Raw genomic sequence first — 27,772 nt, 5'->3', positions numbered from 1 at the left:
TAATCCAAGCTTTCATTTTAAACAAATTAAGTGCCTGGCACTTTATGGTTGTGAAGAAACCTCCCCGAGGTGTGAGTGAAGTATGGAGCCACTGAAAGCAAAGTCCACTGCAGGTCGGGTGAGAAATGGCAGTGCAGAGGAATGAATGCTTCATAATGTAAACAGAAGTGCAAGAGACGGGAAATTTTTCACATTTTATTAAATCAGACTTTTACAGTAGTTGTTGAAAGCAAAAAACACTGAATTATATTTAGATAATAGTTCCATAAATAATGTGTGTTTTCACAGCAGTCACAAAGTCTGGAATTTATGTGCTAATTACGGACCCCAAATCATCTCTGCACAGATTTGCAATTAAAACTGAAATATTTTCATATACAATGTGAGCCCTGTATTCATAGCAACAGCTAAGAGACATGCTGGTTACAGTTTGCTCAGTAAATCTGAATATTTTATGTTTGAACACAATTGTTTCACCATTGTTGTCCTTACGTTTGGTATTTTAAAAGCTGAAAGAGTTTAAAGGCGAGTGCCACACTGTGGATTGCTATTCCTTTTAGAAAAAATATTGTTTATATAGTAATGTATATACTGCTACAATCTAAGGGAACAAATTATTATTGAAAGACAGAGAAAGCGAAATTCCTGTGTATGGTTATCTTCTTAATAAATATTGTAAAAACACATACTTTTAAAACCCTGCAGTGACAGCAAAGTGCAGGAAGAATGCAAAATTAGGGAGAACGTTGAATAATTCAGTAGCTTGTTATGCGATTAGATCTGATTGGCCAACACTAAGATGCTGCCCATAAAAATGATTTCCCATGGTAGCATTGGTCTAGGGGTGGGGGGTTTATGATGTCCATAAAATGGGAGAACAAGGCTTACTGGAACTAATAATATCATGGCCGCACAGAATGATTGATGATCTTTAAAAAGGCCCAGATTGGTTTCATCTTTCTTCAGATTTTATCACTCACTCTTTCTTAGTCACGTGCAATCACTAAGGCCAAGAGAGGTAACAAGTGTTTGATGTATGATACTTGAGCCACTTTTGTCAGAACTGCATTTATTTTAAACCGCTCTTGCATTTGATACTCCCAACATGTAGATGTTCTTTATGTTGATTTTTTCTCCAGCTGATGAGAACAGACACTCCTGGGGTTGGGTCAAGAAGTAAGCCAAGCTCGCTTTAGAGCAATGGTGCCAAAAATCGCAGTAAAAATTAAACAGATCCTCCTTCCTTGCACTGGGACCATTTCCATTACTGATTAAATGGATAAAGAGCTGCTCGGGGCTGACATCTTCTTGGGAGAACCTCATATTCTTTATTATTTGCAGTATGAGCACACCTTTCAGAATGCTACTTACGCTTCTTGGAATACATTATCCATTCCAATTCACTCTATCCTTCACAATCTGCAGAGAGCCACAAAAGCTCCTTTTATGTCAGATGAAATTTCAGATGAATAGGGAAAAAATACTTAATTTAACCAACTGGGGAAAAAAAAGGGTCATTTCCACTGGTTTCTGAAAGCTTACACATCTCCTCAAATATGACAAATCAAGCCAGATATCTTAATCATCTGTTGGAAACATCCTTATCAGTAACTTATTCAAAAAGATTGCAGATGTGTGAGCTGAAAAATGTTTGGCAAGGTCCCAAAGGGAAAAGAAAGCGTATTAAAGGGTTGATCAAATAGCAATATATTGGAGTCCTGCACATTTGGAGAACTTTCTGTTATCCTTATTTGTTCTAGTTGGAAGAATAACACATAAATCAGTAGGATGTCAGGTTTCCGAGACCCATCACCAATGCACTCACATACATTTGTACGTACAGGTACAACCGTACATGCACCTGTGCCACACCTGTATCCTTGTGCATGGCTATGCTAAGGACACACGGGCCCTCTTGCTGGTGACCGTTTTGTCTCCTGTAGGGTGTAATGGTTTTCTGTTTTGACAATTTAAATGCTGTCTAGCACTGTTTAACAAAATCAAGAGATGTTCTTGGCAATTAATTTCTGCCGTCAACAGTATTCTCAAACTGGGCAACTCCCCTTGGAACAGGGAGCCATAACAGCAAAGCCTGTGCTAGTGAAAGAGCAAGACAATTCATTAGACGACTCTGCAGCAGCTAAAAGTGGCGGGGGATGTCAGCCCATGCTTCTGTGCTTCAATACTAATGAGAGTCATTGCATATTCATAATCCTAAATACAGTCAGCTTCTGATAAAAACTTTTGTCATGGAAGCTTCACAGCAAGAGCAAAGCATTGCACTCCTCGTGTCATGGCACTTCCACCAAGCCGGCGCAAGAGCAAGATTGATTGTTTTGCAACACAGCCTGACAGGGAACTAAGAGATACTGCCCCAAGGGTCCTGAAACTAAGCTTAGTTTGATTACAAGGCTCCAAGTAATCAAAGAAACAAAAGAGAGGGAGGAAAGTGGGGGGAAGATTGTTGTTTTGTCTTGTTGGTGGTTTGGGGGCTTGCTTTTTTGTATTATTTTTTAAAGATAAAGGAGGCTCTAAAGACGTAGCTTTCCTTATTGAGTGTTGAGAGTAATTATCTGTTAGGCGTTTAAAACAGTTTATATCAATTTTTATCACGGAGGAAGAACGGCAGGCACTAGCAAACTTGTTCCCATGTTGTAGGAACACTGCTGTATGTCTTAATAGATACAAATCTCTAAAACTGTATGAAGTTTGACGTCAATATGAATAGCAAAGATTAGTGAACTCAACCTGTCAGATATTAAAATCAGCTCTGCCAAGTGTTATGCTACCCAGAATTCGCTTCTTTCGGGTTCATTTTCATTTTTGTTGTCAGCTCCTTCTTCTTCTCATCGTCGTTGGTATTTTTATTATTACTTTTGAGAAGCTACCCATCTACTTTCCTGTCTGCAAATCCTGAAGGTGCACAGCTCATGTAGCCTTTGACCTTGTAATACCTGTCTGCTGGGGCAGCTGTTAGCATCCCCTGGAGTCAAAGAAGAGAAACGTATGTTTCAGCACCCACTTTCAAAAAAGCCTTGAGCATTTTCTCACTCACAAGGATGTCTTCAGCTGGAATGCCAGCACATTTCCACATCTTTTTGACAGGCAAGCAGACTATAAAATATACATAGAATCAAATAAAACAGGACATTAACACAAAGGTTTCAAAATCTGATTAGAGTACAGGGTTGCATTTCTTTTTTTTTTCAGCAATTATAAAGTCATGCATTTGAGGGGAAAAAAAATTAATGCACTGCTCAAGAGAAATCACGAAGGATTAAGGATGGGAAGGTTTCTCTAAACTGTTAAATATCTCAGTCATATGTATACAGGCTTTGAAAATAGAGGAATCTTGTAGTTATGATTGATTGAGGTAACTGATTATCCACAGATATTTTAAGTGTTGAGACATTAAATTGTCAGCCATATCAGTTTGATTGCAGTAAAACATGAAAACATTGACTTTTGTCTAGTTAGAGAAATTTATTTTTCCCAGAATGACAATCCTTTAAGTAGAAACCAGGCAGCTTGCCAGCTCTCCATGTCATACATTGAAGTTTGCAAATGCAACCCATATTTTCAAATGTTTTTCAAGGTTCAATGAATGGTGCATAGGTCTTTGGCAAATAGTATTGTAATAAACAGATTTCCATATACTGCTTTAATCTTCCTTAAGCCTGGTGTAGACTAGTATTTATTCATTACAAATAAATGAATGGCATAGATGTGGTTTGCATTCAAGGTGATACGTATTCAGAGCTCTTCACTTATGTAAAACATTTCTCTAAAAGAAACAGTAACCCTCCTTGGACTGAAGTTATAGGAACAAGTTTGATTAATATGTTTTACAAGCCTGAAGTAAATGCTCATCATAACTGTCAGCAAGCTGACAGCTTTCAAAAAAAGAGCCTTTGTTCCCAGGATGAGTAATTTGTGTGATCTTCTTTAAGATACCACACTCAAAACCTTAGAGGGAGAAGGTGTTACATTCAAGCAAATTCTACTCAAAATATGATTGCTGTTAAGTCTGCTTTGTATTCCGGATCCTTGATATGCACACAGTATTTGACAAGATAGTGACTTTTTTTTTTTATTTGTTGTTCTTGCTTGTCAGAACACCTGTGCTTTCTCATTAGGCAGAGGTGTACTCCACTAGTTTTGTACCTACGTGCGTGGGAGAGCCACCGTTACCCAGTGCCCTGCATCACTTTTGTGCTTGCTTGTGGTTTCATAGAAAAAACCCAGGCATAAATAATTACTGGATACCTTAAAGATTACATTTGATTGACTGAGAATGTAAGAAAATAGACTGAAAGTTGGAGGACTACAGAGGAATGATTGAACCATACCTTGAGAAGCAAAGGGAACAACTATTCCCTCAATTCTGGGTCTCTTTTCAACATTTTCTCCTAACTGCAGTAGTAACACCTCTGCCACAAAGAATTAGGCAGTGGCATGTTGTGTCTCCAACGTTAATGAGCAAGTACCTCAAGAACAGGTCAACTGCTGAAAAATAAAACTGAGGTTTCCCACTGGCATGGGAAAATATTTCCTCCCCGACTCCTTCAGGCAAAAAGGTTACTGTACAGCATGAAACATTAGTTTGATTACTTTTAGATAGCCAAAGTTTGCTCTCAGTTATATCATTTCAAAGCTGGAAAAGACCATTTGGCTTAAATAGTCACATATTTATCTGTTTATATGAGTAGCTACAGTGAATAGTAAGAATGAACTAATCCAACCCTTTTGAAAAATCCAGCCAAAATATTTGACTGAATGGCGCTGGTTTCCAGTTTGATTTCAAGTAAGATAGAGGAACTAACCCTTATTTCCATCCATCCATGTGGTCTTTTTGGTCCGTGAGTCTGTGTAGAGTAAAGGAGAAGACTTTGGTCGTTCATCTACCTCCACTCAGCTAGTCTTCTCTTTTACAGGCTGGGTGAATCAAAGATGAGTCTCAAATGAAGCTCTAAGCACTTGCTCTGCAACCCAACAAGCTAAATGAAACCTATGTCCAAGGCATGTCACCCGAATGACAAAGGTGTCCTTCCCAAAATGAGGTGAACAAATATGGATGTGCTCCCACACCCAACAAGATGTAGCTAGTACGGCAATATGACACTGGTGCCTGTATTATTCACGCATTTAAAGGACCAAAAAACCTTATTTAATTGCTGGTTGAGTTTTTGCTATTCTTTTAAATAGGGGATTGCCTGAACACAAGCTAGCTCACAGCTCTTCACAAGCAAATCTTCCATGGAGCTCCACTGGAGCTAAGGACAACCTTGTAGGCTCTGCAACCTCCTCCACAGGACAAATTAGGAGAGCCAGGCTTTGTTTTGGGAGAAGACACAGCCCCAGTTTGGACACGGACAGACGAACAGGTTGCTGTGTAGTGTGGGACCCTGCAAAGAGCTGGGAGAAACAGTTGGAGCTCAACAGCCATCTCAGTTACCCCAACAGCCTTCCACTGGCCAAATTAGTTTTACAGCCCCCCAAAGCAACTTATTGACAGTAGCTAGCTCTTACCTTCTTCCCAGTCTGCTGTATGGACATATCCAGAGTAACACAGCAGAGGTGATTATCCATCCTTAACGCAATTTTAATTCATCTTTGTGCTGCTAAGAGAGGCTTGATGCACTACAAATAATAAAATAATACCCAGTTTAATTCAAGGTAGGAGTCTATTACTTCCTACACAGAGATTTATTTCCTTAAACATTCTCTTTAGATTATCCTTATCACAGGATTTTCAAAGTCCAGGGGGCTTTTGTTCCTTGCTAACTTTCACATGTTTTGCCCTAATTCAGCTCCTTTCTGCAGAAAAGGCATGGGTTTAGCCCTTTCAGGTTATTCTCCTTCAAGTCCTGCATTATCATCTTCTTTTGAAGAACTCAGTTTCCCCAGCACTGAAATGAGTCTGGATTTTCACACCATTTTTTAAAAGAAACTCAAACCCCTGAAGTTAACAATATTAGTGCTTTTCAGTCACTAAGAGGGGGGATGGGGGTGTTATATTTTCTTATTACTGTCTTAAAAAGACAATGTATATTCCCATCTATACATACTGTACTTAATAATTTTCTAGCTTCAGAATTCTGGAGGGAGATCATTCAGTCCTGGTAATTTGCTATTACTGAATCCCTCAAATTGCTCCATCTTTTTCATGCCATACATCAGCCTGTTAAGGCCACATTTTTATTTCCTGTGAAAAGTGACCTTGGAATAGAATTTAGAAACAAAAATACATTAAAAGAGTAGGAGAGCTGATTCACTAGGAAAAGGTTAAGTTCCGAGTATTGGTAAGTGTTGACAATGAGGAGATGTAATAAAAATCTATAAATATTTGAGGGGTTTTAACAGTAATCATGGAGAGAAAAAATTACTGACTTTGTCATTAAAATATTTATCCAGATATATCTATCTTATTGGAGAAAATGAGCTCAGTATTTCAGGCACTGTGGTGTGGTAACTGGTGTTAATTTTAAATCTTTAATCACAACCACTGTAAGACAGTCCACTGAGATAATGGGGTGAAAATATGAAAAAGAAAATAGAGGGATATGTCTGGAAATTTTATTTGAAAGCATAATCCACTGAACTATGCTGCAGCATCCCAGATTAATTTGCAGAATCCCCATTAACTAGATAAAATTCCAGTGAAATCTATGGTCAGAAACAGCCGTCCTTTGACATGGGGATTGATGAAGTGGAGAAAGGAAGAAATGAAGGAACAGGGAAATTCAACATCCAACCTGGCTGTCCTCTCTAGCATATGCTACTGTCTACACATGTACCACCTGCACTGGTAATTAATCTAATAATGTGATATCTGTTTTGGAGATCTCTGGCTATTTTCATTTCTCAGAGCTTCTTTGATCTTTTATTCTTAACGGCTCCTGGCCTGTCAGTATATGTTCTAATCTATGTTACCTGGCAGAGTTTCAGCTCAAGATTTCTTTGAGTTCTTGAGGTCCTGCCTGAACTTTATACTTTCCTAAATAAAGCAGAAGCAGGATTGTTTCCAACTGCTTTGGTGAAAACATGAAGTTATAGGAACCATGGCTAGCTGACTCCACATAACTGGCCCTCATTTCGTTATAAACTGGAAGTTCCATAGAAAGGTAGACCCAAATGAGATCATCACAATTAAATCTGTGGTAGAGCCATGTAATTGTCTCAAGTGTATTGATTTCAGATTTATCTCCTATTTTACTTTTTGCACTCACAAACCATATATTTTGATGACACCAAGCTGAGCCGTGCAGTTGGCACAGTTGAGGGACAGGATGCCACCCAGAGGGACCTGGACAAGCTGGAGAAGTGGGCACATATGAACTTCATGAGGTTCAACAGGGCCAGGTGCGAGGTCCTGTGCCTGGGTCGGGCAACCCCCAGTACCAGTACAAGCTGGGGGTGAAGGGGTTGCGGGCAGCCCTGCCCAGAAGGACTTGGGGGTGCTGGGGGATGAACAGTTGGACATGAGCTGGCAACGTGCGCTCGCAGCCCAGAAAGCCAGCCGTGTCCTGGGCTGCATCAAAAGAAGTGTGTCCAGCAGGTCAAGGGAGAGGTGATTCTGTCCCTCTGCTCAGCTCTGGTGGGACCCCACCAGCAGTACTGCATCTAGCCCTGGGGTCCCAAGCACAGGAAAGACATGGACCTGCTGGAGGGGGTCCAGAGGAGGCCACAAAAATGCTCAGAGGTCTGGAACACCTCTGCTATGAAGACAGGCTTAGAGTCGGGGTTGTTCAGCCTGGAAAGAAGAAGGCTTCGGGGAGGCCTTATGGCCTTTCAATACTTAAAGCACGCTTACAAGAAAGATGGTGACAGACTTTTTAGGTCCTGTTGCAATTGGACAAGGGGTAATGGTTTTAAACTAAAGGAGGTTAGGTTCACGCTAGATGTAAGGAAGAAATTTTTTACGATGAGGGTGGTGGAACTGGCACAGGTTTCCCAGAGAGGTGGTAGATACCCTGTCCCTGGAAACATTCAGGGTCATGTTGGAACAGGGCTCTGAGAAAACTGATCTAGTAGCAGATGTCCCTGCTTATTGCAGGGAGATTGGACTAGATGACCTTTAAAGGTCTCTTCCAACCCAACCCATTCTGTGATTCTACATTTTATGATTTGGTTACGGGAATAGCTTGCACTACCATCATTTCCTTTATTTGTCATGACATAATATTAAATAGTTGGGGCTGCAAAAGTGTTAATGGCTACCAAATAAAGTACTTCTCAATTAAATAGGCATTAGCAAAACACTACCATTTTGGTTAATAGTCCTAAAGGGTTTTCCTTCTCAACTTCAGCTGGTCCACAGCAACTCATGACATTACTTGCAGATCAGATGCCTCCTCAGGTTTCCATAACCCAGCAGTACCAGTTGGCCTACTGTGGGTAACATATGGATGGGATTGGTCATTGTTTCAGAAGGATGTGTTTGAGTTTACAACATCCTTTTATCCATCAAGTTTTCTTAACTCATATCTGGGAAGGAGGAGGCTGCCTGCTTTCTGCCCATTTTGCTATGGCACTTTCTAGGGTTAAGGTCACGGTCACCTAAAGGTGTACAAGAAGCAGAGCATTTATATGGCACTCATCTTTTTTGTGTGTGTGACTGTTCAATCTAGTCATTGTCTGGCCCTGTGCTATCTCATGGCAATGGGACAAACCAATAGTTTCTCATAGAAGAAGCTGCACGCCCAAGGAAGATGGGAAAAAAAAGTACCATGGGCATTTGCCAGCAGTGAGAATGGTTCAGTGCTTCTCACTGTTTAACAATACTTTTTTTCTTTGAAAATGCAAATCAGCATCATTATATTTGAAAGGCACAAATTTAATTTATTTTTATTTTAAAGAAAAGTCAAAATAGATTAGTCTATGAATTTAATCTTCTTTCCCTGAATCTTCAGCAAGAAATTGTGCTAACATTGACACAGGTAATAAATTTCAGTACTTTCTTACATATTACCCTTCCAATTATTTTTCCACCCTAAATATCATCAACATTTTTAATGATATTATTTAAAAAAATAAAGCATCCAATTCATCAGACAGGATACCTTTTCCAGTACTTTTAAAGTACAAGGAGGAATTTGGAAAAAACTTAGAAACCCAGGCTGGTATTCTGGTTTTGATTCCTGTAGGGTAGCTGGTTTTTAGGTATAAAGCTGAGGAAGAACAATTATTCTCTCCCATAAACATTTTCTGATTTAGCACTTTGGAATACTGGCACATTCTTTAATTTTTTGCTATTATTATCAAGTTAATCATGTGTGCAAATAAAACTTTAAATAAACTCACTGAGAAAAAAAATCAGAAGTAAAACTGGTTCTTTTTTTTGTTCTTTTTGGTTGTTTTTTTCCTTTTCCAGACTTCATAACCTCCTCCAGAAAATCATATAAGCCTTTCCAGGAGCCAGATCTCAGCTTCCCCTGTCCTTTGTTTATGCTGTAACCTTTGCTAAAACAGCCCCACTGCCAGTGGGTTAATATTTTCTTTGCTACCACTTTCTACCTGCAACCAGTACAGTGGCACAGCAAATGGAGCAGGCAGGTATGCAATCCAGTTATCGATCGGCACAGGAAATTAACCATTTGCTAATACATGGGTGTTTCATACAGCACTTTATATTTAGTTTGTATTTTTGTAAAGTAAGTATTTATATACATTGTTCATGTAATTTATTACATGTGTCTGTGTGTGTGAAATATATGAAGGCTATTTATGGGCTGTGTCAAAAGGTTAGGAACAATTGAATTTATGGAGAGGGATCACTATTCCCTTGTGAATTCCAGTAGTTGTTTTTCACATGTTTCTAAAAAAAAAAATGAGAGGAGTCTTAGCCCATTTGGTGCTCACCAAAATGGATGGCTCTTAAGCTCCTGGCAGTGGTTCTTTAAACTAAGTGAGGTTATCTGGCACAAAAACAGACTAGGAGATGTTGCAACATCAATTATTAATGTCAGGTAACTTCCACCTGTGGTCCACAAGTCACAGCATCAAGCGTCAGCAGTGTTTCCATTTACAGAAGGCAATCACCTGAAAATCTGCAGGTCTTACCTCTCGTTCTGCTGCAGGTTCTCCATGGCCAGATGCTGTGTTCTATGATAAATGCTCTGATGCTCATGTTTTGAGAAAAAGAGTGTATTCTTTTCAGCAAGCATTTTTCTCCCTCTGGACCAATCTCTGGGGTGCATCCTTGAGCCAGGTAGAAGAGCTGTTGGGTAATACACAGAGTCATTTGATGGTAAAACATGACGTCAGTTCCTATGATGAATATAATCATCAACCTAGAGCAAAGAAGTAATAGTTTCCTTCCCGAATATCTTTCTTTCCACACCTTTGGCATGGCAGGAAAATTAAAGACCCTCAGCATTGACTCTGATATTTGTCAATGGAAGGAAATAATGAATGTTACCAATAATTGTACTTGTGGCACTAGGTGTCTGGAAAAATAACCTTTACCAAAGCCTTTTCTGTTGAATTTCTGGCCCATTCCAATAATTTTTACTTCGTATTTTCATCAGATCATATTCTGCTACTCACGTTCTGCTCAAATGCGTTAATATTGCTTCCACAATAAAAGTGACTTTCAAAGAAGTATTGACATGTTTTCACTGGTTTTTTTTCATTAAACGTTACCAAGCCTGTTGTAGAACATGCTAGCAACCTCTTGGTTTGTTAGTGCAGGTTTTGGTTCTTAAGTGTATTAAAATGCAGCGGAGAACTATCTGTTTCAAAAGTACTTGCTAATTATTATATATTTAGCATTTTATCAGGATTTTAACATTTGGGTCTAAAAATTCAGATGCTTTACTATACTTCGATACATTTATTTTTACAGAAATTTTGCAATTAAGTTAACATTAGCATAATTCTTTTCTTTTTACTGCCAAGGCACATGCTTTTAGCTAGCCTGTAACCTCATCTATTGCACAGTAATTACAGACTATGCAATAGCTTAAGAGTATTTACATAAGCTGGTCAAACACAGTAAACAATCAGCAAAATTTTAATAACATCAGATTAAATCTTGAAGTTATTAATTCACTCTTAGTCAGGACTTACATGTATAAACATTTGAGGAAGTGATTGCAAAGAGTAGGTGATGACCTCAAGATTTCACCCAACACTAACAGATTTAGTCTGAGGTTTCTTCTTTGCAGTTATACACAACACAATCCCATCATCAATTAATCTGAATGTTTGCTTTAATATAGTTCTTTTATGGCTGAAGTTTGAAGATATTTCCTCGAACTAGATATATTTCAGTGGCTTAGTCTCATAATAAGTATTAAACATAACTTGACAATGTAGATTATCAGACTGAATGGTTTTAATAAATTTAATTTAGTGAAAAATTATAATTACTTCTTTTTTAATCAGAGCTTGAGTTCATGAAAGGGGAAAATTAGCTTTCTACATATGGCCATATCCCTATTTCTCCAATTCAGAGAAAATTCCTGTTCAATGTAGTCTTGCCTGAGTGGGGGATGAATAGAGGTTTGACTGTGGTAAATATAGTGCCTAGAAAAATGATGTGTTTTCCTGCTGTTGCTATCAAGACAGTTACTGTTCAACATTGTACTTCATACTTAAATTGGCTTTGCCAGAGCATGGTAATGTTTATAAACTATCAGTACTCAATTTGTCTTATTTGTAAAGAATGGGGCAAAACCTATTCTTGGTTATTGTGAGTCAGCTGCTTTTTTTTTATTATTTTCCAAAGGTTATGACACCAGACTGTTTGTATCTCAGCTACCAGATGCATAAATGATTGAATTAGGAGAAGCAGGACTTTTTTTACTCTGAAGTTTAAGCAATAAGCTATTATTCAAGAAGTGCATCAGAGCAGAGATCTGCCACTGAAGAGTCTTTGAGAGGGGAGGTGTGGGTTGATACCAGGTCTAAAGAGATGCTAATGAAAAAGCCCCAAGGATAAGTTCTCTAACAGAAACCCTAAACTTACCTGAGGACCAGTGTCTATCACCATCCATTACAGTTATCCCAGAGCTTTACATGGAGGAGTTTAATCACAGAAAGTCATTAGTAATTTATATTATGAATATGAGTTTGATAATGATTAAAAAAAAATTCTTGCCTTTTTGGATGTAGAGGAGTTTTAGCATGTGAGAAGTAGGTAAGTCCATACTTGGTTATTTAACTCCAGTTACTCTAACAAGTAAGTCTTTAGACTGCAGGTGGATTGCAAAGAGATTTCAGCAGTGTATTCAGCATATTGAGAAAACCCATTTTTCCGGCTAATGTTTTCCATTCTAAGTCAGTGTCATGCCAATGTTTGTGGTGATTCTCACAGAAGTGCAGGGAATAGGCTGATGAGAGATCCTTTAGAAATCAAACCCTGTAAAGAATTTTATTAAAATGCATTGTACGCGGAGTCCAGTTCTCTATTGTTCCTCCCATTACATAGCCGCTGCAATGTGGGTTTGAAATTACCAAAGCTGAACTTTGGTAATTTCTGTCGGCATGGTTATGATGAGTAATGGCCATGTCAACACAGGCAGCTTATCCCACGCTTCAACCCCAGACTGCTTGCAGCCCCACCCAGGTGTCTCTTGGACCCCTAAAAATGCAAAACTGTTGTTTGAGCTCTGACCCTCTGGGAGCGTTGGCCAGTCCTCAAGAGCCAAGCCCTTGTACTCTGCATGGTATCCCTTGGCTGTCAAAAACCACCATGACTCATATCCAACTAAAGCAAGTAAATTGCCGTTGTGTGGAGATGGTGTATTGCCATTCCTTCCGGACAAGGAGTTAAGCTGTGTGCAAACATCCCTCCCCTGGTACCCAAGGTCCTGGCACAGGCAGGGCATTAAACTGCTCACACACGGTGTTTCTTCTGCCTTTCCTTCCCCAGAAAAACAAACTGCTTTTAGATAGCACAGTGTTCAAAAAAAGTAAGTTCATTTTCTGTAATGGTACTTCAGACTGATTTTTTTTTTCCTAAAAGTCTGTTATTTTAAAATACCACACGTATATGTACATATGTAGAAGAGATCATATACATGTATAATCTCTTTGATTTACAAAGAAATTGTGCGTATACCTATGTGTGTGTCTGTAAATGATCTCTCCTAATTTAAACGACTATGTGAAAGGCTTGCCGGCATTTTGCTGTGGAGATAAAAGTAGGAGAGAAAGTAGCTTATTAACACCTGGAATATCGCCTGCCATCTGGAGAGACTCAACCCACACTGGAGATGTAAGGTTTGGACACAAATTTCTGGTGTGTGATCCCAGACCTCAAGCTCTATCAGTCAGAGGCATGTCTTGTAGTTCTAGCCAGCATTTTACACCCATTTGGCACCAGTACAAAGGCCTACAAAAGGTGGGAGCAATAGGGAATTAGTCCCACTGAGCTTAATAAAAACGCAGGGAGGGGAAAAAGTCATAGTTCATTTGTGGAGCCCTGAGATAAGTAGGTTTTTTATAACGTAGAAATGTTCTGGGACGTGCCAGTATAAAACAAAAGAGCTCTAGGACAGCCAAGAGGAAAGTATACAACAAAAATAAAAACATATGGAGGCATTTAAAAACAAGCTAAAATTTGTCTTCTACAAACCCCCAAACACGCGCTCCCCTGTTCTTCCTGCAGCTCGCAAGGAAAGGGTGGTTCTGGGTTTCCTCTCCAGATGGAGAGCTCAGCAGCGTATTCCCATTCCAGCACTTCTTCCAAATCTGCCACATTATCCTGCTTTCTCTAACACCTGCTACAAAATATCTCACACTTGTTCTGTCTCGCTCAAGGTACAGGAGAAAAAGGACCCTGGCACCATCAGAGGTTGTGCCCAACGCCGCAACCAACACTCCCAAAGGAGCCATCCCCACCGCCTTAGCATTGTTTGCAGAGGGGCGTTTGTGTCGTGGACACCATCCAGGGAACGGCAGCAGAAGTACACATGCTGACACCTTGAATTTGGTGTGAATGGATGGATTTGTGGAATTCCTCTGGCCAGCCTTTCTTTTATGATTCGCTTTTTCATGATAGATGACGTTTTAGAGATGGAGTGCTGCTGCCGTTGCACACGAGTAGCCTGTGGCAATGGGCAAGGAGGAGGCTTTTCCAAGCCTCACACAAGGAAATGAATTAAAAATGAAAACCATGGTAGCTGTCACATGTTTGTGTTCAGGTGGCTTATTGGGATGTAGCCTGTTGTGACACCACAAAACCTATTACATACATCTGTGGTTGTTCAATGTCACACAGCTTTCATTAAACATGTGTTGGCTGAGGTTCTTCTGTCCTTCCAGATTCAGTCTGGTTCATGAAGACCACGAATCTCAGTCAAGATCCTTCCTTGCCCTACTCCTGGTCAAAAGTGGAAGACCCTGGAAGCTGTTTTATCCCACCTCAAGTAACAGGGTCTCCAAAGGCCCATGGACAAGCTTGGAATTGCCACAGCTTTGTTTCTGTCATGTTGGGGTCAAACCACATGTTCCAAAAAGGTTCATATTCAAAATGTTTTGTGACAGAAAAGAAAGGGGCATTACGGCTGCTGAATATGCGGCTTTAGGCCATGCTCCATAGCCTGACCTCCACTGCAAGCACCAGGTGGGAACACTGCAAAAGCAATGGAAGGTGTCTGGGCTGCCCCTTAGATGCAGCCTCCTTATCTTAAGCCATTAATTCAATTATGAATTACAGCAGCCAGCTAATAGACTATGAATAGAATGGAATGGAATTTAATGGAACAGAACGGAATGGAACGCAATGGAACGGAACAGAGCAGAACAGAGCAGAGCAGAGCAGAGCAGAACAGAACAGAACAGAACAGACCCAGAACAGACCCAGAACAGAACAGAACAGAACAGAACAGAACAGAATAGAATAGAACAGAATAGAACAGAATAGAATAGAACAGAATAGAATAGAATAGAAATAGAATAGAATAGAAGAATAGAATAGAATAGAATAGAATAGAATAGAATAGAATAGAATAGAATAGAATAGAATAGAATAGAATAGAATAGATTCAGTTGGAAGGGACCTACAGCAATCATTTAGTCAAACTACCTGACCACTTCAGGGATGACTAAAAGTTAAAGCATGTTTTAGGGCATTGTCCAAATGCCTCTTAAACACTCACAGGCTTGGGCATTAAGCACTTCTAGTTCTAGCATTTAACCACCCTTCCCAAAAAGAAAGGCTTCCTAACGCCCAGTCTAAACCTCCCCAGCACAGCTTTAAACCATTCCCATGCGTCCTGTCACTGGATCCCAGAAGAAGACCTCAGCACCTCATTTTCCACATCCCCTCCTCAGGAAGCTGTAGACGACAATGAGGTTGCCCCTCAGCCTCCTTTTCTCCAAACTAGACAAACACAGAGCCCTCAGCCACTCCTCATGGGATGTGCCTTCCAGCCCTTTGCCCAGCTTTGCTGCCCAGCATGGGGTAGTCTGTCTGGAGAGCAGGGTGCAAGCTGCAAGCAGCAATACAGCTGAACTGTAGACCAAGAAGGAGAATACTGGATCTTGCCATCTCTGGTTGGTTGCCCTGTACTTGATTGTCCAAGAATGGGTCCTTAAAAATGGACATTGACTTAAAGAACCACAACACAGCTGCTCCAAAGATCAAGGATAAAGAGGCAGAGCTGTGCATTATATGGGAATGGTTAATAATAGATTGAATAAAACAAGTTGGCCTCTTTTGCTCTCCAAAACTGAGACAATTGTCGGCAATAGATTCACCATACTAAGGCACAAATTTCCCAAAGGAGCCCAAGGGCTGTACTCCTGCCTGCTATTAGTACTGACCTGTACAAGACCTGTCACGTAAAACAGAGCAGCCAAGAGCTGTCTGGTGCTCCCCATGAGCACCATCTCCATCCTGGTGGCAGTTATTTACACATCGGCCTTGAGGAGTAGGTCCGCCACAACTATGGATCCCAAAGTGAAGGTCATGTTCTCTGTTCAGGGGTTAAAAGGCAGTGAGGTGGACATGAAAAACATTTCAAGATGCATGAGATAAGTGCTTTATTAAAATATACTGATTTGGGGAAATTAAGTTCTGGTATTATTCCAGTTTTCCTGAAAAATTGTTGTTTCCATATTAACCATTTCTAGATATCAAACAAACCTTTATCCCTCTGATAAGAAATGTGTGTACTGTTACATTTTCTATCCACAATCACATGGAGCAATACAAAGATGTAAACCATTTTATCTATTTAACATTGGATATTAGATTTTTCAGTACTTCCACCACCCCACAGAAATTATATTCACACAGTACAAAAAAATTCAAACAATAGTAATAGCGGGGGGGGGGGGGGGAGGAATCTGTTTTCCTTTTTTTTTTTTTAACTTGGTGTTAACTTAATGATATGTGACATTGCTATCAGTGCAGTGCAATAAAAATGAAATGGTACCCAATGTGCACAGACACTATGGAAATTTCAAATGACAACAGCAACAACAAAAATTATACTTTCCCTTTCCTTTCCTATACCCTTTGCATTAACGTAAGGATATGTGACTTTGCTATCCATGCACTGCAATAAAAATGAAATTGGTGGCCAATGTGCCCAGACAGAGCCTTCAAATAAAACAAAAATAAAATTATACTCCTTTGCATCATGTAAAGGATACAGACGCGAGGCACAAATTTCACTTTGCTGCCACATCACAAATAATATGCCAGCTGAGAACCTATATTTCTTTCTCATCATGAGGGAGAAAAAAAATGTACTTCGGAACAATTTTTTTTTTAATTTCTCTTCATTTTATAAACACTAAAAAATGTGTTTTAAAACAGTTTCTTATATTAGACTCATTGTGTTTATACATTTCCTAAATGAATGCTTTTTTGGTAACATGTTTGTGTCTAACATTACTCATATAAATAAAAATATACAGTCATTTTATGGGATAATAGGCAAACAGACATCTGCATGCAACATTTCCCTCATTAGATGTTATCATGTTAGCATATTTTTATGACTTTGCTGCAAAATACAATGTGCTGATTTGAAACCTTATTAAATATAACTTATTATGTATGTTAACAACCCAAATGCTTTAGTTATGCTTGGAGAACTGTTTAATAAAGGAGTAGTTAACACTGCTGTAGTTTGAGGCAATGTGACCTGGAGGAATATGCCCACAGACACTACAGGAGCAAGAGCAGCAGCTCCTCATCTATGATCAGTGAACTGCTGATGGTCTGCAGATCCCTTCTTTGAGACGACAGGACAGCCGTCTGACTGTCCTTGTTTGCAGCTACCAAACCACATTGCAACTAATTAGGCATATATTAGGTGCCTTAGCATTATTTTTCCAGTGAGAAGTTTTCATCATTAACACGAAGATGCACAGGTGTTATCAAAAAGAGCCAGTGGAATGCGGTTGTCCAAAAGACCATAGTTTTTTAGAAAATCTGAACTCCACTTCAAAACACCAGTAAATGGAAGACATCGGTCTGGAGGACTCGGAGCAAGGAACACTGCCAGTCTGAGTAGAGGGGGCTCCATCTTCAGGTGCTGCAAACCAGTTGCTGTAATGGTTTAATTAAGATGAGCACAAGTGCCACGGTTAAACACCCTTGTCGGAAAAGGAGAAAGTGATGGAGAGTTCAGCACCAGGCCAAGGAGCCAATGGCACATGAGCAGATGAGGGTATCTGCTGGTTTCATTTACATTGGGATGCATACAGCCAACAGAGCAAAAATCAAAGAATCAGATGGGTTGATAATCTGGCCCCAAAAATGCACAGTCGCTGCTCGATTGCTGTCACATCATGCTACGAAAGTACCAGGCAAGCCAAGCTGTGGGGACCAGAAACTACCGAGGAAGTGATTTACGCAATGGTTACTCTGAACAAACTGTCCGTTCTACTCTGAATGTATTTAAAGGCTTTCTTCACAGTGATTGTAAGAACGAAATGAGTCCTCCAAACCATTAGTGTTTTCAGCTGGGTTTGATCAAACTGTTACACCCTCCATGCCGGGGCTCTGAAAGATGAATGCATAATTGAGAAATTTTCTCTTCTAGAATATTTCTCAAATCCAACAACAAAAGAGTTTAATCAGAAAGTTACTCCCTTTTCAGGGATAGTTCTGCCATGGCTGTTTGGATAAAATGACTGGAAATCAGAGCTACAGTCATTTAAATAATCTGTTAAAAAGCTATTACGTTTCCTTAATGCTAGTTATTTTTAAATGGTTCTTGGTTTGATTCGTGAACAATACATGAACAGTACATGATTCACATGGGCAATTTTTATTAAGCACTTATCCCAAAAAGAATGTCAACTGGGTGAAACCCATTGTATACTGCAGCATTTTCACTTTTTTTTTTTTTTAAATAACATGCGTTAAGGTTCAACCTCTTATAGACCAAAGTTGACAGGGAACTTGGGCCTGCTGCAGAAGATCAAGGAGCCAACAGAGGCTGAAAGATATTATATAGGTAATTGTAAAGATCTTGCTGCAGTTCGAGTGCTTTTGAAGTTCTGTAATGACTTTCTGCTATCAGAAACTGTCAGGTTTAATTGAAGTCAAAGCTTGCTACTTAATCATGAGATCCATAAGTGTGTAAATATTAGTGCTGCTGCTAAGCAATGAATCACCTTAGTATTAATTAGGGGAAAAAAATGCTTTGCACTGCTTTAAGGGCACAGCACACAGTGGGCTGCACTGAGAGGTGCATTGGTGTGTTTGCAGGGAGGATCATGCAACTTCAGAGGATCGGGAGCTTCAGCTTTTAATTCCGTTTCTAACAGACTTGGTCTGGGCCCTGGGTAAGGTACTTTCCCCCCATACTACTGTTTCTCCATTGTTCCAGCTGTAAGGGATGGATTTGGTAAATTATTACCCACCTGACTGGGATAGCACACGAACTAAAAATTTCACCAGAAAGTTTCCTATAGTTTAAACTGTTCAAATATTCCAGCAGTTTGAAGTTCAGTGTAATACATAGTATGCAAGCACAAAGACAGTCACCTAAGGCTTCGTGACACTGGTGGCTAATGTACCCATACTTCCTATGCACAGCCAATGTGGGGATGATTTTACAAGAAGAGTTATTGCTAATTGCCATTTTGAAACAAACAATATATTGCCAGTTGAGCAATATGATCAAAATCCAAAGCATTGTTTCTGCTGTGTTATAAAAGAACTTGGATTATGCAATTCAGTGCCAAAGTGACTTAGATCTGCTTAAAGACTTCTAAATTATGGTAAGCATTTAAACTGATAAGCAGAGATTAAATATGGGCCACAATAGGATTAATGAATATCAGGGTCTTAAATTACCTATTTACAATCACATTTAAAAGTAGAACTACAGCTGTTAGTTACAGTCAGGGTACGCTTCAGACTGGACAGTAGCAGTGAAGTGACGTGTCTACAGAGCCTCTCGCTTGATCTGAAGAACTCCTGGGATGCAAATTTTCAGTTTTGAAGATCATCTAGTTGAAGTGCATCCACTTTTCAAAGTTTTGCAGCAACCTTAACACAAGTTTTAGCACACGGCACTCTTACAACTCTACTACACGCTGCATACCAAAGAGTTGCCCTGGGGGGAAAAAAATGGTGTGGTTAGGATCCTAGCTAAGTGTACTTCTAGGATTCATTAAATTTTAATGCATCCCAGTTGTACTTCATTTTGGGAAACTATGCTTCTTTTATTGTTGGGTTACCCGGGCCCATAATCAGGTCCTTAATATGTTCAACAAAGCATCAGGATGCATGAAATATCTTACCAGATAATCCTCTTTGGAATCCACAGTTCAGTTATTAAGTATTTCTTTCACTAATCTCTGTAATCCTCTGTTGATATAGGTCAGTAAAACAGTGGCTAAACCTCATATGATAAAACTGTCTAGATTTTGCAATCATTCCTTTTATATATTTTTTTTTATTTTTCTCAGCTGTTCTTTACTCCCAAAGGGATGCAACCATCATTATAGATGTTGCACATGGCAGCTCCCAGGAACCATGGGGAAGGTCTCTACACCAGTATGTCAGCCAAGAGTTGAGATCCATCAGCAAACTTGAGACATATTCAGAAAATGTATGTGAGAGTCAAGACCAGGATTATATGCTGTTTGATAACTGAGACGACATTAGCTTACTAGTGTTCGCAGCCACTGGATTAGCAATCAGTGTTAAATCTTCACATGCAATGAAAGTTAACAATGCTGGTTTTATATTGTCCCAAAAAAATCATCGAGTCTGTTTTCTCCTTTTGATTACAGTTCATTTAAGGGAAGAACGTTACTGCATGCTTTGAAAATGTTTTATGTGTCTTTGGCTGATAGAACACACAAAACGTTTGAATAGGCCCATTTATTTGAGCAGACGTATTAAATAATACTTTAAATGTGAACATGCGTGTCATAAATTTTGTAGTCTCTTTAAAGTAGGATAAATCTGTGTATTTAAAATAGTCTTTCTTCAAAGCCATCTTTTTCTTTTTCTTTTTTTTCAAACAGTCATAAAGGAAACTCTGATTTGTGCTGCATGAACAATGCCAGCATCATCATTTTAATGTTATCCATATGGGCTTCTAATAATAGATAAGAGACTACATTTGTATTGTATGTCTTAGAGACATTTAAAATCTTGATAAGGAAAGGCTGATTTCATTGGCCCCACAGTTAAAGGAAAGCAGACCCTAATTAAAAGAATTCTGTTCTGAATTAACTAGTTTGACATGTGCTAATTGACAGTTCCTGTGAAATGGTTCTAATTAAAGTCAATATGTCTTTTTCAATTAAAAGGAAATTAAGAATATACTAATATACATTAACAACTTAATCTGCCTTCAATATCCCATACATCAGCTGCTTTTTTTCTAATGTTATTGGAGAACCATCTGACATGCATATTCTACTGTTTGGTTATGGTATCTCATTATTACTCAACAAGAACACAGGCACTGGTGGATATCCCCTAGAGCAAGATGAGAACTTGCCTATACTCCACGCTTGCAATTCCTTATCTCTAGCCAGGTAAAATGTAAACTCACCTTTCCACGCAGAAGAAAAAAATACTTTTCTAGTGACCAGAGATCTACTTATTAATTGTGCACTAGGGCAAGTGTTGATGACTGTTCGGTGAATTCAAACTTTTACTAAAAGCCTTAGAAGTAGCGGTGCACTGCTGGGCTGCCCTTTCATTATTTGGCCCAAGGAAAGGGAGATTTTTTACTTTGGAGAGACATCTCTCATGCTCTGTTTCAGAAGTGAATGCAGGGCAGAGTTCTCTGGTGGGAATGCTTTTAATTGTATATACAAGAAGAAAATAGAAAACATGCCTGCTTGGTAGAGCAGTGCTGAAAACCATCCCATTGTTGTTGCTGGAAATGTGACGTGTCTGTTTATAGCCGCAAAATTAAGTATTCAAATGTGCAGTTGACTTTTTGCTACCAACTCCAAGGATCTACTGCTACTGACTTTACTAACTAAAAAAGTTCCATCCAAAATATCAGTCTTCATGCCAATAAGATCGCTACCTTGAATTTACAGTGAACTATGAAGAATATTAACATCTGCTCATGTGAACTTTGTTATTGATTTTTCATAGTTTTTATTTTCCTGTTTGGGAAATAATAACGAAAAACTTCAGCCAATACATTTTGGAGACCAGAGTCACCCAGGGAACAAGTAGAGTAATTGACTTTAAAAGGTAATTAGATAGCTGCTTTAAAAAAAATCTGCCTCATATAGGCTGTTAAGAACACAGTAAGAACACAATCTCACTTCTATTATAAATTTTGTATTTCAGGGAACACAACTTCAGCTATGAATATTCACTCTGCTGAATTTATCATAAAAAGAATATATTATCTAGCCAGATTTTACCAAAGCTTGGCTTGACTCCAGCAGTCTACAACATTCAAGCGACTTTTAAATCATAACAAAAACATGTATCTTTTTTTCAAGAAGATGAAAATTCCACAAATGATCGTTTACTTCTACCTGTAATGTTATGAGACAAATTAAGTGACAGAGAATGGATTTTTCTAGCTCCAGAAACTGAAACAGAGGGTTGCTGAGAGCACAGCTAAGCCTCAGAAACTGTATAAAATGCTCTGGGAAGATTTCGGAGTTGTGGTGAGGTGTAATTTTTTACTTTTGTTTGAAGTTGTTGTTTTTCCTGGTGTTTGTTGAAATTCATATTCATTTTAAGAAGCGGCTAATATCCAAAATATTTCATACTATTGAAATAAAAATGACCACATTGCGTATTGTTGTCTGGTTCTGTTTAACAGAAAGAATACAGCCAGATTTTCAGGACTGTGCAACCAGATTCCATATAGGCAGCTACTTAATTCTTGCAAATGCCAATGAAAGGTTTAAAACTTTGTCCCAAAGCATCTAGTGCACAACTCACAAGGCCTCATCTTAAAGCTAAAAACATTTTCTTGATCAGCCCTCTTAAATCCGTATAGATTGCTTACACAGAGCTGTGAATGTAAAGAGACGCTTGGGCTGAGCGTCTTGACTCTCACGCTAGACAACGCATTTTAGCGGGTCATTGATGAGACCAAGGGCTTCAGAAAGTTTCTTACCCAGCTCCCCTCCCTCATGCTGCCAGCGGGTCCCTGTGACTTTAAAGGAGGATTTTAAAGGGGAAAAGCATTCAGAGAACCTGAAATAAAGAAAGAGAGCAGCTGAGATATAGACCTTGAAATGGGGCTGTTTGGTTCTGCCAACCGGAGTTAAATACCCGGTTCCCCTGGAGGACCTGGGATAAAGAGCCTGATGTGTTATTTCAATATAAAAACTCTATCTGACCAAACCAGGCACTAAGCTAATCAGGTCCTAGAGACAACCATGTCCTAAGGAAAAATACTCATACATTTACAACAGAAATTCAAACCGTATCTTAACCATTTCTTTTATTTTAAACACAGAAAGCTCCATAGCAAGTGGGACTGGACTCTTTGATGCCATATCTTCGTGTCCATTGTAATCTTTTAATATCTCATTATCTAACCTGGGGATGGTATTTTCAGAGATCATTTATATGTGTGTCTAGGACTATATATGACTCACAGATACCATTCTTTTCTCAGTGTCGATTTTTAACTATTGCCTCAGTATGGAGCTGGTACAGATGCATCACTGAAGTAAGATTTTAAACATGTCTCTAAATTAGTAAATAAACAAATCTCTGGGAGACAGCAGAAATTCTGACTACTTGTATTCATTAAAATTCCATGGTACTCTGCACAAGAGGAATGCTAATCCTGGAGCCTAAACTGAGACCCAATCCCACAGGCCCTTAAAATGTGCTTAAAATAGAGTAAGACTATTTACAAGGTTCACTTTATGGACCTAGGTGACTGCAGCTCAACAGTATTCTGCCTGTCCAAAATGCTACTTGACTTTCCACCGGCTGCATTATTCTTTCTTCTCTCGCCTCCTTTTCCTGTGGCTTTGCTGTAAACTGCTAGGAGCTTATTTCATGGATTCCGTATTTCAGCTGCATTTCATGCACAAGTGAGAGGACAAGGACAATGGTATGTGAAGCACTTGGAAAATTATTTTCCTCTTACTCCCCTTGCTAAGCCTGTTTCAGTATTTCAACCCCTTGCTCTAAAACTGGGGAGAAAGGGGGAAAGAAGATGGAGCATAATATAAGAAACAGTTGGCTTGCATCTGAAAACACTTATGAATGAGTTCCACTTGACTCATAAAAGTAGTCATATTGATTTGAAAAAGCCACTGTTTGTTGGAACATGTCAGTGTAACGCATTTGCAGTACATGTAAGAAACTCCTTGTAATGCAAACGTTTACAGTGAGGTCGGTGCTGGGTAGGTCTGGAGTAATCCTTGGTCACACAAACAGTCTCAAAAGCCGAGGGGTCAGGTAGGAAGAGAAACACCTTATCCAGGTAAAGATCCTGTTTTATATAAGCATTTTACTATTGTATAAAGAGTATCAATACTCTTTGGGAGATGGGGGGAGGGGGGAGGGCGATCATTGCATGAATCAAAGCAGTAAACTTGTGAACTACCTTCCTGTGGATGAAGGTCTAGACAGATTTCGGTGGAGTCTGACAGCCCTGAAAGTCAAAAACACAGTAAAGAAAAAAAAAAAATTCCAGTTCCTACGAACCTTCCAGAATGCAGCTATCTTTGTCTTTGTATAAATAATTAGTGAAGCAGTCTTTCTGTTTATATCCAGCCTAGCTAGATAGAGCTGTTTGTGTGGGGAAGGAACTGCTGTGTTCTTGATGCAAGCCAAGCACATCCTATAAATTCTAGAGTCCAAGAAAAAATTTATCTTGGCAACAGGTCTGCTCGAGAAATCAGCATGTGGGACATGCAATGCTGTGGTCCATGTAAAAACCTCTGGTTAGCAAGTTTTTTCTCCTAAGCATCTGTCTTTCTTACCACTTTTCCCTCTTCCCCCCTTCCCTTCCACAGCACTTACTGTATGTAGTCACATTTTCCTAGCCATGAATGCTACACCAGTTATACATCCTCCTAATACATACATTATGGAATGTGTTTGTTTTTGCTGTTAGAACAGATAAACATATTTTCAACATGGATTTGCTCATGAACTGAAAAACAAAGTCATGTGGGATGTTTTTAATATCTTGTTGGCTTCGCTATTGAGAACATTTGGCCCCAGGCAGCCTTCATTTACATACCATGCCCCACATCTTTTCTATTATTGTTAATTGAATATTCACATTTCAGTGTTCCTGATCCTGACCCCTATTTGCTTCACACATTCTTTTGTACTCAGTGGCATCAATTTTTCTGGCATTATTATTAACATTATCATGCAAATAATTATTTGTTAAAGTCATCCCCTTTCACTGACAGCAAAAATGACTGAAAATTGGTAATGTGTCTGCCCCTGTTTCATACAAACAGGTAGATTAATACAGAAAATAACATGGCTTAGGAGGTGTACTGGTTCCCATTTTAAGCTCCTATATTTAAGTATTCAAATTTTTCTAACCTTTACTTTCAAGCCCTTAATTTTGGGCGAAGCTTTGTGGTCTTAACCTTTGCTCCAAGACGCCTTTTTAAGTGAAAGCAAGAAGTTAACTAGAAAGATCTACATTTTTTTAACCATAACAAAAGTTTCATCCAAAATAACTAGCTGTAGGTAGTTGAAATATGGCATGGAGCAACTTTCCAAGAATCTTTCCTTCCACTACGACACAGAAATCTAACTCGAAATGTGCCTTGATCCAGATTTTGACGGCTGTATTCAGATCGTATTGAGTGCACAGCCAGGGAAAACTGTGTGGAACACGTGCACGGGTGAGACAGTTGCTGAATGGAAGATGAACAGAAGTGGTAACAGTTAAGGAAGCCCATACCTGTCTTCATTGCCTTCTGCAGTGTGGCTGAAGGATTAGGAGAGCTCCTTGTAAATCCAGCAAGAAGCCGTCCCATGGAGATGACCTTCTAAGTGTTCTGTAGCTCCTAGTAAGTATGAAAATGAACATTCAAAACCAGGCAACGGATTGGATTCATACTACCCAAAATGATGGTTTATTCAACATTTGCGCCCTTGTGGGCAGCAATGTGACTTTTCACCAGCCAAGGAGATGCAGAAAGGATTCAATTCTGCATGGATTCATTCCCAGACCTTCCAGTCCTGCTCCAACCCAGACAACCAGTTGTAGACATGTACCACACCAGCATTACTTTATGAGCCAAGACACCTTGAAGCCACAAAGCAAAGGTTTTCTGCGTCTTCCACCATTTTTCCTTACACCTGGGGAAAGTACACCTAAAAACCAAAACTGTAAGTGCATGTGGACTTCATGATAGTGTGCTTAACACTTGATAACTAACAAAGCTTACACTGGTGTTCACGCTTTCGAAAACAATGGTCAGGTAAAGTCTCTAAAGATCATCTCATGTACAATATGACAGTACACTTTTATTCATGTCCAGCCCCAGTCTTTCTGCTTGTAATGCATGCCTGACTGCTGTACCAGTGCACACTGGTGGCAACGGTGTTCATGTAGGTGCATCCATCTCCTGTACGCCGTATATTAAAGAAATGAGATGTCTGATCATCTACAAAAAGAGAACATGCTGAAGAGAGATCAGTGAGTGTGCCAGGCAGAGTCCAGTAAAAGTATATGAAAAGTATCCTGTAGAGAGTACTCGTACTTCTGATCACAGGTAACTTTAAAACAGATATCAGTGAAAGCAGACTGGCACTGTAAAGCTATTTAAAATGTGTAGGTACCTTTGTTCCATTGTCACAGAAATTGCACCTCTGTCTAACGCTCTGTTAAATTTTTTGGGTGGCTAATTTAGCTTCCATACCCATGATACCCAGGAGGGAGACCACACTGGTGACTGAGGCAGAAAAAATGGGCTGTAGAATTCAGGCACAACTCAGTCTGTTTTAGAAGTCGGTGAGAGAGTTTCCATGGACTTCAAAGGGTGTTGGCTCAGCACCCACCGTACTGTGAGAGCAGATCTCTGTGCAATACAAGAGCAATCAGAATCAGGCTCTAAACACAGAGATCTCTAAATCTAAAGCTAGAAACCTCATCTCCAGAATCAAAGTGCAGCTGTTTCTTGAGGTCACATCCATTTTCCCATGAACTGAGCAGCATTCATATAAACTCGTTATTTCTGAAAACAGGCACCTAACTCCTATGACCGCACATACACAAGCAAGTTTGGAAACTTCGGTGTAAGGCAGCAAGGACAAACAAGCATGCCATAATTCATGGGAAGGAATGGGTGTCCTGAAAGGATGGCCTTTTCTGTAGGCATTGCCATTCTGCTGGTGTGGTCCACCTCAGGTACACTAAATACTGCTTGTTCTCTAACATTCGCATGATGTTTGTCTGTCTTCTCAAAGTTGTGGGAGTACGGTAAGAATATTACACTTTTTTAGTGGAGAAACACCGCACATCTATGAAGCTAAAAATTGATATAATCTCAAAGCCATCAAATTAAACACAGCAGAGGAGCTTCATCATTTTCTTGTTTGGGTAGCTGAGTTAACTGTTATGGCCTTGATCCACGAAATGCCTTCCCAAGCCAAAAAAGCAGCCCACTGACATCAGTTAAGCATGCATCTGTCTGTGCACAAATCAGATTGCAAGACTGGAGCCCTGAAGTGGTCTTAAAACAAGGCCAGATAATGGTCTTACGTGAGACCTCTTACTCAACCCAGCTGAAATCAATGGGGCTGCTGGATGGGGAAAAAAATTATTCACAAATGAGAGTGAGGAACTTCCAGTCTGACCTTTCATGTTCCGCATGGTTTGTGTATACGCTTATTGAAAATGAAATGTAATTTTATATTTTATAGTTTGAATCATATAGAATCAGCATAATTTATGCAGGATCCCACATGCCTGTTAAGTAGTCAGAATGCTTTTCATGAGGAGAAAGCATATATAAAGACAGATCTGAGATATCTATATGTGTATGCGTGCAATGAGCAGACCAAATTTACTGAGAATAACTTACTGGAAAGAAACTCTCTAGCTGTGACATTTTACACCAGTTTTCAGAACACAAGAGGACAATTTTTATACCTATCAATAATTAACAGGGGTTTTGAAATTAGTTTCATTCCTTTCCCTGTTTTTCGGTAAACATGAAATTGCAGTTTGCTGGGATGATAGGGAAGCATTATCCTGCGGTTCCTGAAAGGCCAAGCTCAGCGATGTAAAATGACACAGGAGCATGTAGACGAGTTATGTCTGGGAGCATGCAGCGAGCTGAGTGTGTGCCGGGAATGCTGAAGCAGGGACCGGCTTGGGCTGCAGCAGAGACGTGATATTGTGTTTGTTTAGGTCGG

General features: G+C 39.4%; 1 long non-coding RNA gene across 2 annotated transcripts; it reads right to left on the bottom strand.

Annotated features, from left to right (window-relative positions):
• Positions 1–182: 182 nt before the first annotated feature.
• On the bottom strand, positions 183–27,133 carry LOC114017000 (uncharacterized). Of its 2 annotated transcripts, XR_003561795.2 has the most exons (4): positions 25,311–27,133; positions 15,775–15,926; positions 10,063–10,219; positions 183–5,640 (listed from the first exon to the last, which is right to left on the bottom strand). It is a non-coding gene; the product is annotated as an uncharacterized LOC114017000 (long non-coding RNA). The 2 variants fall into 2 exon arrangements; XR_003561797.2 differs by lacking the exon at positions 15,775–15,926.
• Between the last annotated feature and the right edge of the window lie 639 nt (positions 27,134–27,772).

This window comes from Falco cherrug, chromosome Z (genome assembly GCF_023634085.1).
Source record: "Falco cherrug isolate bFalChe1 chromosome Z, bFalChe1.pri, whole genome shotgun sequence".
Taxonomy (NCBI): domain Eukaryota; kingdom Metazoa; phylum Chordata; class Aves; order Falconiformes; family Falconidae; genus Falco; species Falco cherrug.
This window is presented reverse-complemented; position numbering and strand designations above follow the sequence as displayed.